This window comes from the organism of the source record quoted next, unplaced genomic scaffold (assembly GCF_019419815.1).
Source record: "Pyrus x bretschneideri cultivar Hongxiangsu unplaced genomic scaffold, Pyrus_bretschneideri_v1 Contig52, whole genome shotgun sequence".
Taxonomy (NCBI): domain Eukaryota; kingdom Viridiplantae; phylum Streptophyta; class Magnoliopsida; order Rosales; family Rosaceae; genus Pyrus; species Pyrus x bretschneideri.
The window spans coordinates 2,533,848-2,544,615 of NW_025999790.1; the positions used below are offsets into that span (position 1 = coordinate 2,533,848).

General features: G+C 34.9%; 1 pseudogene; it reads right to left on the reverse strand.

The window, feature by feature from the left end:
• Nucleotides 1–238: 238 nt before the first annotated feature.
• On the reverse strand, nt 239–2,395 carry LOC103961886 (annotated as a pseudogene).
• Nucleotides 2,396–10,768: the final 8,373 nt, after the last annotated feature.

The window sequence follows — 10,768 nt, forward strand, 5'->3', positions numbered from 1 at the left end:
CAAAACAACTCGTAACATTGCCAGTGTATACATGCAAATCTTAATAAATGGTACAGACTTCCAGAGGCAATAAGTATATATTTTATTATAACATGAACATAAACACAAATCAAGGTGTAAGTTCCATCTCCAAAGGCAGAAACTCATACGACATGGCATAGCTTGAAACATACAATTCCTACAAATCCGAAGAGACTGCTTCTTGTTTCAAACCTTCAGGCCTCCATTGTGACTTGGAAGTCAAGTCATCAGTTTGAAACACGAAACAGCGTCTTTTATCACTTTTTTTGAAGTCTCAAAGTGAATGATTGTAGGGATAGAAGAACTTCCTTCAAGTTCTCCTTGGCCTGTTCATCAATCACGTTGCCATCCCTGTCGAATTTTGGAGGATTATGCTGGAGTCCGTTCAAGAAAAACTCGGGCTTATTAATGAAATGAAGGTCGAGAGACACTCCAAATTGGCGAAGATGATACTGGGCTCGTCCTCCGCCAAAGTCTCCTGAGGCACTTACAACTGCGGCAGCCTTATCAGCCTAGACATTTGGTGGTCTAGATGCCCAGTCGACTGCATTTTTTAGAGGTCCTGGCATAGTGAAGGTTAAAACATTCTTAAGGTAGTTGCACATACTACTTGTTATATTAACCCAAAAAAATATTGGTGATCAAACTCCAAACAAATAGTATCATAACTATTTGGACATACAAAATTAAAACACTTACTGATGTACTTTCTAATAAAGACAGACCCTCTTATTATACACGAGTTCACGTATACTAGAGAATGTGTCAGTAAATATGTCGATCTTGTGTATTTAAATAACATTGCCCAATAACATTTCAATTTTAAATTACATATACGTAGCAACCATATCTGCTTCATGTACAAAAGTACTATAATATTTTCGTATGAGTGGTAGAGAGACCATCTGCTTGAATCATATTTTATAAATTACAAGATGTGGAAGTTGATGGATGTTGAATTCTTTGTATGAATCCTTAAAAAAAATATCCAACTATCAATTCTCACATCATAAGAGATTTTTTAAGAAACAAAGAGATAAGATAATGGGAACAAATTTTTTTTGGTTTTACTAGGAGTGAATACGGTCTCATTTGAAACTGCGTCTTTATATTTCTGTTCAAAAGCATTCTAGTAAAAGTATTTTGAACTTTTTTGACCAAATATAATTTTAAGTGCTTTTAGTTAATTTAAAAGCACTTTCAAACAAATGTCCAAGCACGTGACTGACTAACTCGTGGAAGCCAATTTATATGAATTGACCATGATTGTGTTGGAAGGTTAACCTAAATTTCAGTTACAAGAAAGAGTCATAAATCAGGGATAAGAAAGGATAGAAGTTCTAGAGTTGTGATGTTTGGAATTTCTAGAGTTAATCATGATTTCTCTAGATGTTTCAATGTTCAAGAACCTTATAATTACCTAAATAAATGATGATGTATTGTAGTGGCTATAAAAACCATGTAGTGTAATGAGTTTTGCGTGAGAAAAAGAAATCAGAAATTAGAAGAGTCTTTTCAAGTTTTAAAAACCTCTCCACTCTCCTACATTTCTCTATCCCTCTTCCTCCTACAGATTGTACATTTGATCAAAATTGACAGTGAGGAAAACTAATAAATTTGAAACAACAGTGCAAGAAGTAACAATTTTACTCAGGAAAGCAGTAAGAAATGATACCCACCGGAGATGGAGTAATTGTACTCGGAAGAAGCAAAAAACATTATATCAGCTTCCAGAATCTTCTGACGAAACGTTTCGACGGCAGGCGGAAAACTCTTATCCTTCTCGCCCTGCAGATCCGTGTTCAGAAATGGCAGCTCTGAGATGTCTACGTACTCTATTTCCAAGCCGCTGATCGACGTCTTGCTTAACTCAATCGCTATTAATTAGAACCCCGAAACGACGCCAATCAAGCATTCATCATAACACACACAAGCACTCATCAGTCATCATCCACCAGAAGAAAAGAAACTAAGCAAACAAAACGAAAACTACGAATATTTTAAGGTTCGGCGATTCTAATACCCGGGACTTTTAACTGTTAGATCTTGGTTATCCTTGATCAAATATTCAACTGCATGTTATAAGAAACTCTATAGTATGGAATATCTCGGAACATACTAGCTAGAAAATCCCAGAAGACTAACCGTAACGAATGACACCGCGGTTGTAGGAAGCTTTGCGAAGCGACCCGCAAACTGCTAAAACTTTTATGAGCGAGTTCTTTTTCTTTTTGGTGGCGAAGGGGGAGCCACAAGGCCCAAACACGCAGAAGCAACTAAACAGTGGAGGCGCTTGGTCTTGGTGGCCAACTTCAACTCTTATGAGCGATTTTCCTGAGGCGGAATCCTCCATTTCTGTATTTTCTCTTGTGGTTTATTTTCTCTTCAGTCTGCCCAAGAACGCAGTGCATTATTATTTCTGCAATATATTTGAACGTTGGACAAGAACAATCAATTATTGGTTACATTTTAAAAGGGAAGTTTCAGAGATATAATGAATCTTATCTGATAGATATCAGCAGAACTAAATGTATGCATGCGCACAGGTAGACTGCAGTAGAGCTAGCCTGTGCAGGTTTAACATGGGAGATGCTTTCAAGGGTAATTTTAAAGCTTGCAAATGCTAGTTTTTGCAAGTCCTACGTACATCGAGTGTCCTTACTCTTTCAAATCCCCTTCACCTTTGGTAAGAGTTGTTGCTTTTCACTTTTATCACATGCAAATGGATTTGTCTCAATACAGTGTAATTGGTAATTAAGATATATATAATCCGATTATTATCCGAACTCGGCACCCATTAACTTAACAAATCAAATATATAATCCGACATAGCGAGAGACCTACCGCTACAAAAATAGGAAAAAGAGAAGGAAGAGAAGAAAAATTGTTGCTGGCCCCAGTGGCGAAGCCAAGAGTTGTCGCGGGGGCGGGGGGGGGGGGGGGGAAGGGGTTAAATTTAAAAGGTTAAAGGTTCCGAAAAAATGTGTACATCTGTTTGAGGTCTAAGTCTGGTTATGCAAGAAGATTATTTGAACTATCCAGAATATTTGTAGGAGAATTTGCACTAACCGAATATTCAAAGGAGGATTTGGACTACCTGAAACATTCGAAGGGGGATTTGAACAACAATATTATTTGAAGAAGGATTTAAGCACATTTCTTGTTGTATCATCCTATTATATAACTGTATAATGAACAAAGTTTTAAAAAATACTAAGTGTTAATTGGACGGTAGACATGGCGCTTAACATTTAGGCGAGAACGTAGGTGGATTTGAGTAAATTTATCAATTTTATATAAATAAGTGTTTGTTTATAGCATGTAATATCTGCAAACATTGATTACAAACTAGCATATGGGTACACACAAAGTGTGTGTAAATTTTTATTTTTTTTTAATTTTTGGAGTAGGAGAAAGGAAGAGAGTGAGAGGGAATGTGGGAGTGGGAGAGAGCTCTTTTTTTGTTTTTTTTAAGTTTTTAATTAGAGATATGTTAGAATCACATGTAGGTAAGAGTTTGAAAAAAAAAAAAAAACAACAAAATTTTGATTGTGTGAAATTACATTTTTGCCCATATTTCTAATTTATGTTTAGTTGTAGTTAGAGAGTTAAACTGGTAATTTCATAGGATTTCGGTTGACAATCTGTGTTTTATTAATATGTAGTTTAGATAACATATAAAAATATTGAAAATTTTTATTTATTACTTTGTTGAATTTGATGGTAAGTGATAAAAATTCAAATCACTACCAGTTCGTAATATTTTACAAAATATTTTTTGAAGCTAGTATGAATCTATAGTAAATTTTAAGATAAATAACGTTGTGTGGTTTAAAAAATATTGGAAAAGAGGTCAAATTAATTGGTCAATAGTTAAAAAACAAATCAAATCTCAAGATAAATCAGCATATTAAATAGCAAGTTAGGTGGCTCACATTGATTGGTCAATGGCTAAAAAAAAAAAATTAACAAATTGGGGGTAATTTTGAAAGGGCGCATGGGTGGGATGGGAGAGAGAGAAAGTCTCTCTTCTTCCTTCCTCTTATTCTTTGTTAATTAGAACAAGAACTCCATTACCAGAAACTACAAAATGCAAATCTTCATTCCTCATTTTATTGGCCAGGCCTGGTATTTTTCTTTAAGAAAAAAAAAAAAGAGAGCCCGCATGTAGCCCGCGCCGGGCTAAAGCAGGGAAACCTAAAAGGCCAGAAAACCAAAAATTTCATCACTTTTGACGGGACCAGAGGCAGTGTCGAAGCCAGGAATTGTCAGGGTGAGGGGTGATATTTAAAAGGTTTAGGGTTCCGAAAAAATGTGTACATCTATTTGAGGTCTAAGTCAAGTCTATGCTGTTGGAAATGTGCCCTAAAACCAATCATATGATGATACTTTATGGACATTTCACATGTTAAACTAATCTAGTTTAATATTAACGGCAAACATTATTGTTTGAGACATCTCATATAAATGTTATATGCTTAAACGATAAGTCCAAGGAATATGTGATTGGAAGAATGCGATCTAAAGAAGTTAGATTCATGAGACCATTCTTTCGTTGACACATCCTAAACGTTCCTGATCATAGGATTGTCAATTGGGCATTGACAGTCCGTTAAGATCAGTACGTGCTATGTCTTCTCTCAGGGAGAGTGACTAGTCTCGAGTCATTGGTGTGTGTGACATCAAGACAAGTACGTAGGTGCTCAATAGAGAATGAGTTCACTGAACACGATCAACGAAGAGTTCTCATATTCATGTCACATGAGAACTCATGGTTGGGATAATGCAAATTAGTCTTTTGACCTGAGGCATCACAGTTGTCTTGTGGTTAGGTCCTTAATCTTTCATTATGTCAAAGTCACTCCATCAGGAGGGTGTCCATGGCATCGTTGGGGTTAAGCCACTTAGCCATGGAGGCAAGTGAATGCGCAACAAGGGATCTCTAACCTTCAAACTGTTTGAGGGAGAATACTCTATGATATGATTAAGAATCTTTGGCCAAAGTATGAATGAGATTTAGGAATGTGTTCCAAATCACATTCAAGGTAATCATATAAGCACAAGACTCACATTGGATAGTAGACATGAATAAACTATCAAACCAAACAATGTGGTCAAGAGTATTGTATTAGAGAAAGACCGTATTGCATTTGTAATCCTAAAACTGAATAGGTTCTCCACCTCTTCTGATTAGCTTGGGTAACCATGACATGCTGCTAGGCGTCAACCATGGTTTGTGGAAGCCCTAAAAGTGTATTATCACTAACGGGAGAATTGAAAGTAAGTTTCAATTCACAATCGATTAGAAAGAGTTTTAATCGCCCACTGCCTCGCTAAAAGGAACCTAATGGATCGTTCACCGAGTAAGGTAGAGTTTGAAGAAACAACGGAGATGAGTAAGAATAATTAAATGGTTTAATTGTTTATCTAAGGCTAGGATTAATTAATATGTTAATTAATCAAACGAATAAGTTCGTTAAAGACCTCGGGTTAGTTTTGGGCCGCAAGGCCCAATGGGATTTGAATGTCAAGCCCATTAACTCAAGTTGTATGACAACTTGAATAAACAAAGGGCTTGAAAGCCCAATAAACCCTATAGGCTTGCCATGTTAGAAGAATAGGGCTTTTGGTCCATTAGGTCACTTATTTGAAGGGACTATATAAAGGACTTTATAGCCTAAAATTTACATATGGTAATTTTTGGGGAAAGGATGAGAACACAAGCTCTCCTTTCTCTCTAAAATTTAGGCCACCTTGGAGGGATCATCTAGCAATCAAACTCCTCCAAGGTCACTCATTTTCTTCTTCATTATGCCTTGGTGATGAATCATTAGAGGTTCTCAATTTTGGGAACTTGGAGAAACCTTTTCATCCATCCAAATCCATGGATCTAAGATGCAAGGAATGAAGGCCCTCTCTTTGGGTGATTAGCCTTTGCTTATGCAAAGAGGAATCTACAAAGGTATTGATTTCTCAACTCACTTTGTTTTGAGTTGAGTCTTGGTTCACCTATCTACTAGGCTTTGAATTTCATGGGTAAATGTTTTGTTTTAAGTGCATACAAGCATGATTCCGCCTTTAATTGTTAATTGCATGCTATTGATGTTGCTTAAATGAACATGTTTTTCACAAATCTTCCTTCAAGTGGTATCAAGAGCCTAAGTCTAGTAGTTGGTGAATCCTTTTGGGTTTTGTAGTTCATAATTTGTGATTTGAATGTTGTAATTGTTACAAGCTTTATTCTTGCTTCTTTGAATGTAAATTTTGTTAGAAAATTTGCCATCTCAAATGTTGTAGATGTAGTTCATATGAGCATGAATTTTGGAGCTAAAATTTGGTGCCATGTTTTTGGGGAAATTCGGCCAAATCCAAAAGGTGGATTTTTGGGTTCTTGTTTGACTTGTTAAAAGTGTTTTAAAGTGACTTTTGGAACCCTTATGTACCCTAGTATGGTTGTATGTTATTTCCCTTAAGTTTGAGTGGTTTTGGTATGTTTTTGGGTGAAGAATGTTCATGGAGCTCTTATGGGTTTTCATAGATGTTCTTCATTGTTCTTGATATGTTCTTGCCAAGAACAAAAGGTTTGGTGTTTTGATTCAAAGTTTTGATTTATTTCATAAAGTTTTTGTTTTGAAATATTTCTAATGTTTAAATATATTAGATATTTGTTTTGAAAAATTAAAGAAATTTTAGTGGGTAGGTATGTAATGATTTATTCCATTACACACACCCCACTTACAAAAAACTTTGAAATTTTTTTTATTACTTTGCTTCAAAATCAGCCACCCTACTCAATTAGGGTCCTTGTGGGGCTTTTGTGCAATTATATAAAGTTTTGATACTTTTGTGTATTTGCATTTTGACCCAAAAGTTTACGTTTTTACGTAAAGGTCCAAAATCACTAAAAGGACAAATTGTTTTGCTCCTTTAATGAAGTTTTATTTTTTGTGGAAATTTTTGGGTTCTAGTTGTAATTACATGAAGTAATGGACTTTTGTGTTTTTACAAAGTGACCCCAAAAGTTTAAGTTTTTGCAAAATAGCCCCAAAGTTGAGGTTAATTGCACTATGGCCCAAACAAGTTGAGGTCATAGCATTTTGGCCCAAATTAGGTAGAGAACAAAAATTGTTTTGTCTCTTTAAATGAGAATTGGATTTTCATTTCATTTAGCTCCATCTAAATCAATTCTATGGATACAAAAACCAAATGAAAATGTTGCATTCAAGTTTAATTAGTTAAAGCGTTAATTAATTAAAGAAAGGGTGATTATGAACCTTAGCCTACGATAATTGAGCTATGTGAATGGCCGTTTCAAATTTGTTTGAACCATGAGAATGAGTAGATTAAATTTTGGTTGTAATTTGATATGATCAATTGTTGTAAAAGAGCATAAGCTCTTCTTTACTTTAAAGTAATTTGATTTGATCAATTCTTGTAAAAGAGCATAAGCTCTTATTTACTTTGAAGTACTCCTTTCTTGTTTTATTCGATATGCATGAAATTGGAGTAGTTGGGTCCAACGCCCAATAAGACAACACGCCTTAATGTGATTAAACGCGTAACTAAAATCAATCTCCATCCCTAGACCGAGATTCAACACTAGGCTCGTGTTGAATCGAATCAAAGGTTCATAGTCATCCTAAGGCCCTAAGGCAACTATATAGTCCATCAATGAATGCAAATCTTATGTTAGTAGTACCATATAGTCTTGCTTTAAAAACCGTTTTAAAAGCATAGTGGGAGTATTATATACTACTAAATCAATCATATGGACCAATAGTTGTAATAGGACCAAAATGTTTTAATTGGATTAAAATGTATGTTTATATGTGATGAGACCTTAAAACCCTCAACCAAATCAATATTAAGTTGATAAGCGAGAGATGCTTTGAATATCTCTTCGTGGCCTTCCACCGTGGTAGGCTCCAATCGTTTGTGACTTGTACACCGGCTTCACCCTATCATGGGGGAGTACAAAGTGCATGCTTACATTCAGGAGGAGTCTATACGCATATGATGAGGTGAGTGTAGGCAACGAGGATGGCCAACATCATATCATTGTGAGGCTATTCTTGAACCCCTTAATGAACTAAGCATGGTGGGAATAACTTAACTAAGTGCAATAGTGCCAACATCGTATCATCGTGAGGCAACATTCTCTAGAGGCCAAACAAGATGGGTAATTACAAACGTTGTAAATGAGTAAAGCGTTATTCTCTCATCATTATTTTTGCTAACCAACATCGTATCATCGTGAGGTGGGCTTGGTAATAGTGAGCCTCCCATACCCTACTAAGAGTTTCCTCCAAAACTCTCGAATTCCGATGAGGGATATGGAATTTGCCGAAAATAGTGGGTGGTGCTATTTGATTTAAAGACCCGAATCAAATGGCTTAAAATCAATCAATTTATATTCGTTATGTATTTGTTTACCAATATATTTGCAAACGCTATCCAAAACTTGACAAAGAAAAACCAAACGCTTTAATTTCCGGACTTAGTTCTACAATCCCATAGATTGTCTTTAATGGCTTGTAGATGTATCTAAGTAGTCTCATCCTCACAATCTTCCTATTGATAATGTATCATTGGAAGAATATGTTAGATAAGTCTAAACATGAGAAGAACAACACTTTTAATGTCATAATTCTTCAAATACAAATTGTTGTATGAAGAAATAAGAGTTGCTTTGAACAACCCTTAATCAACACAAACTTTAGTGCTTGTTTCTTTGTTACATAAACAAGGAACTTTTGAAGTAAGCACAAGGGCATGGACGCTTTATGTGCCATGATTCTTCACTTACAAATTGTTGTATGAAGAAATGAGAGTTGCCTTGAACAACTCTTGAAAGTTTGTTATTATGTTTAGAACAGAATGGTTGGTTGACAAAAATAGTCCATTTATATGGACTTATGATGATTTTGAATCATTGAGTGTTGAAGTGTTAAAACACTTAACGAGACGGAAACTAGGCAAGGACTTCACCTTTGTGTCCCTATCCTAATGGTTCACTAAGTTTATTGTAAACTATATAGTGAACAATAACCGCACACTCTCCAAATCGTTTGATGTGTATAACACATTTGAAATAAGTTTCAAGAGAGATAGTGGGAGTTTAGGGACCATGACTATTGTAGTCAAAAGGGAAGTCAAATGAAGAAGGCAAAATAACTCCAAGGGAACAAACTTTCTTTATGAAAGGATGGACATTGGAAGGGGTATTTGCAAGAAATGTCTTGCAAGTGTCAAGAACACACCTTTTGAAGGTGTTGTAAAATGTTCTTGAATAATTCAAAACAGTTGGTTCTTCTACTTGAATACATGATTCTGTATTAGCAACTATGTTTTACAATCATTGTAAAAATGTGCTAATAAGAAGTAGAAGATTAATGAGAGAAGAGAAAGTACTTCACATTCGAAACGTGAATCAAATATAGATATCTGCGAAAGCGGATTGTACTTACTTCCTCATATGAACTACCAAAGAAATTGGAAAAACCAAAGATTGTCTTTACGTCCCAATTTTAAAGGAACATAATTCCGTCACAGTTGTAGAGATGGATGAATGTTTTGTTTGACAAAACATTGTTCTTTATTAATGAATGATTAGATTATGGTAATCTAATTAATTGTCTCTGTAGTAGAGATGATGTGGTAGTGTTAACTGTTTAAGAATATAACGATGCTTAAAACCCAAAAGGTTGCAAGGTAGTGACTAATCCCAACTGAGTTGTGATACCTCTAAAACATAAGTTACGAGTTGGTCATAGATGGATGCTTTGGATCGTTAGATCCGGATCCAATACCTTCTTGTTAAAATTGTATAGAGGCGAAATGTTCGAATCTTTATTCTTTTGGAAAGAAGAAAGAATCACAAAGTTGTTGAGGTTGATTCACTTAGATGTTAGTGGCACTTGTCCACAACATAATACTACTCATGTTGTATGACATTCACCGAAGATCACTCTCGGTTGGACTATAGTTTATTTTGAATAAACACAAGTCCGAATACTTTGCAAAAGGTTTCAAAGAATTCAAGAAATGTAAGTAGATGAGTAAGACGTCTAAAGTATTTACCTCCTTAGATTTGATCCAAGGTGAAAATAACACTTTAGATTAATTTCCTTGAAAAACATCAAGGAAAGTAGCATCGTAAGATAATGAATTTCTCCATTAGGAGAAGAATGAACAAGAATAAGATTTAGTTCGTTGGACATTATCAATTACCCAAATATATATGATATATACTTCTAAGACAACCTAGTTCCTATACCACAAGCTCCAAGGTAGTCCAGAAGGATTTATAAACCGTCTCAGATGAATGGTTTGGACATAATATGGGTTTTCAAAACCATTATTAAGATAGTCTTGATAATATATGTCTAAAACTATAAATCACAAGACATGTTAGTTGTAGAGATCCATCCATCATGGATCTTAGCAAGCTAGTGGGAGCTATAAGCGTCTTATGAGAAAAGATCAATTGTTTGATTTCTCATAAAGATGTAAATGAATCTTTTGTTTACTAGGTTTACAAAAGATTAGTGGGAGTTAATCATATTCCTAAATTTGAATATATATACATGATATATATATTAATTTTGAAAATGAAAGGAATTCTTCATCGTTAAAGTTATGACTTTAAACATTCTATAATGATAGAATGTATATGGGAGACATAGTCTATATACATGGGATGAAAATCTATAATGATAGATTTCAAGATATAATTGGATTATATCAA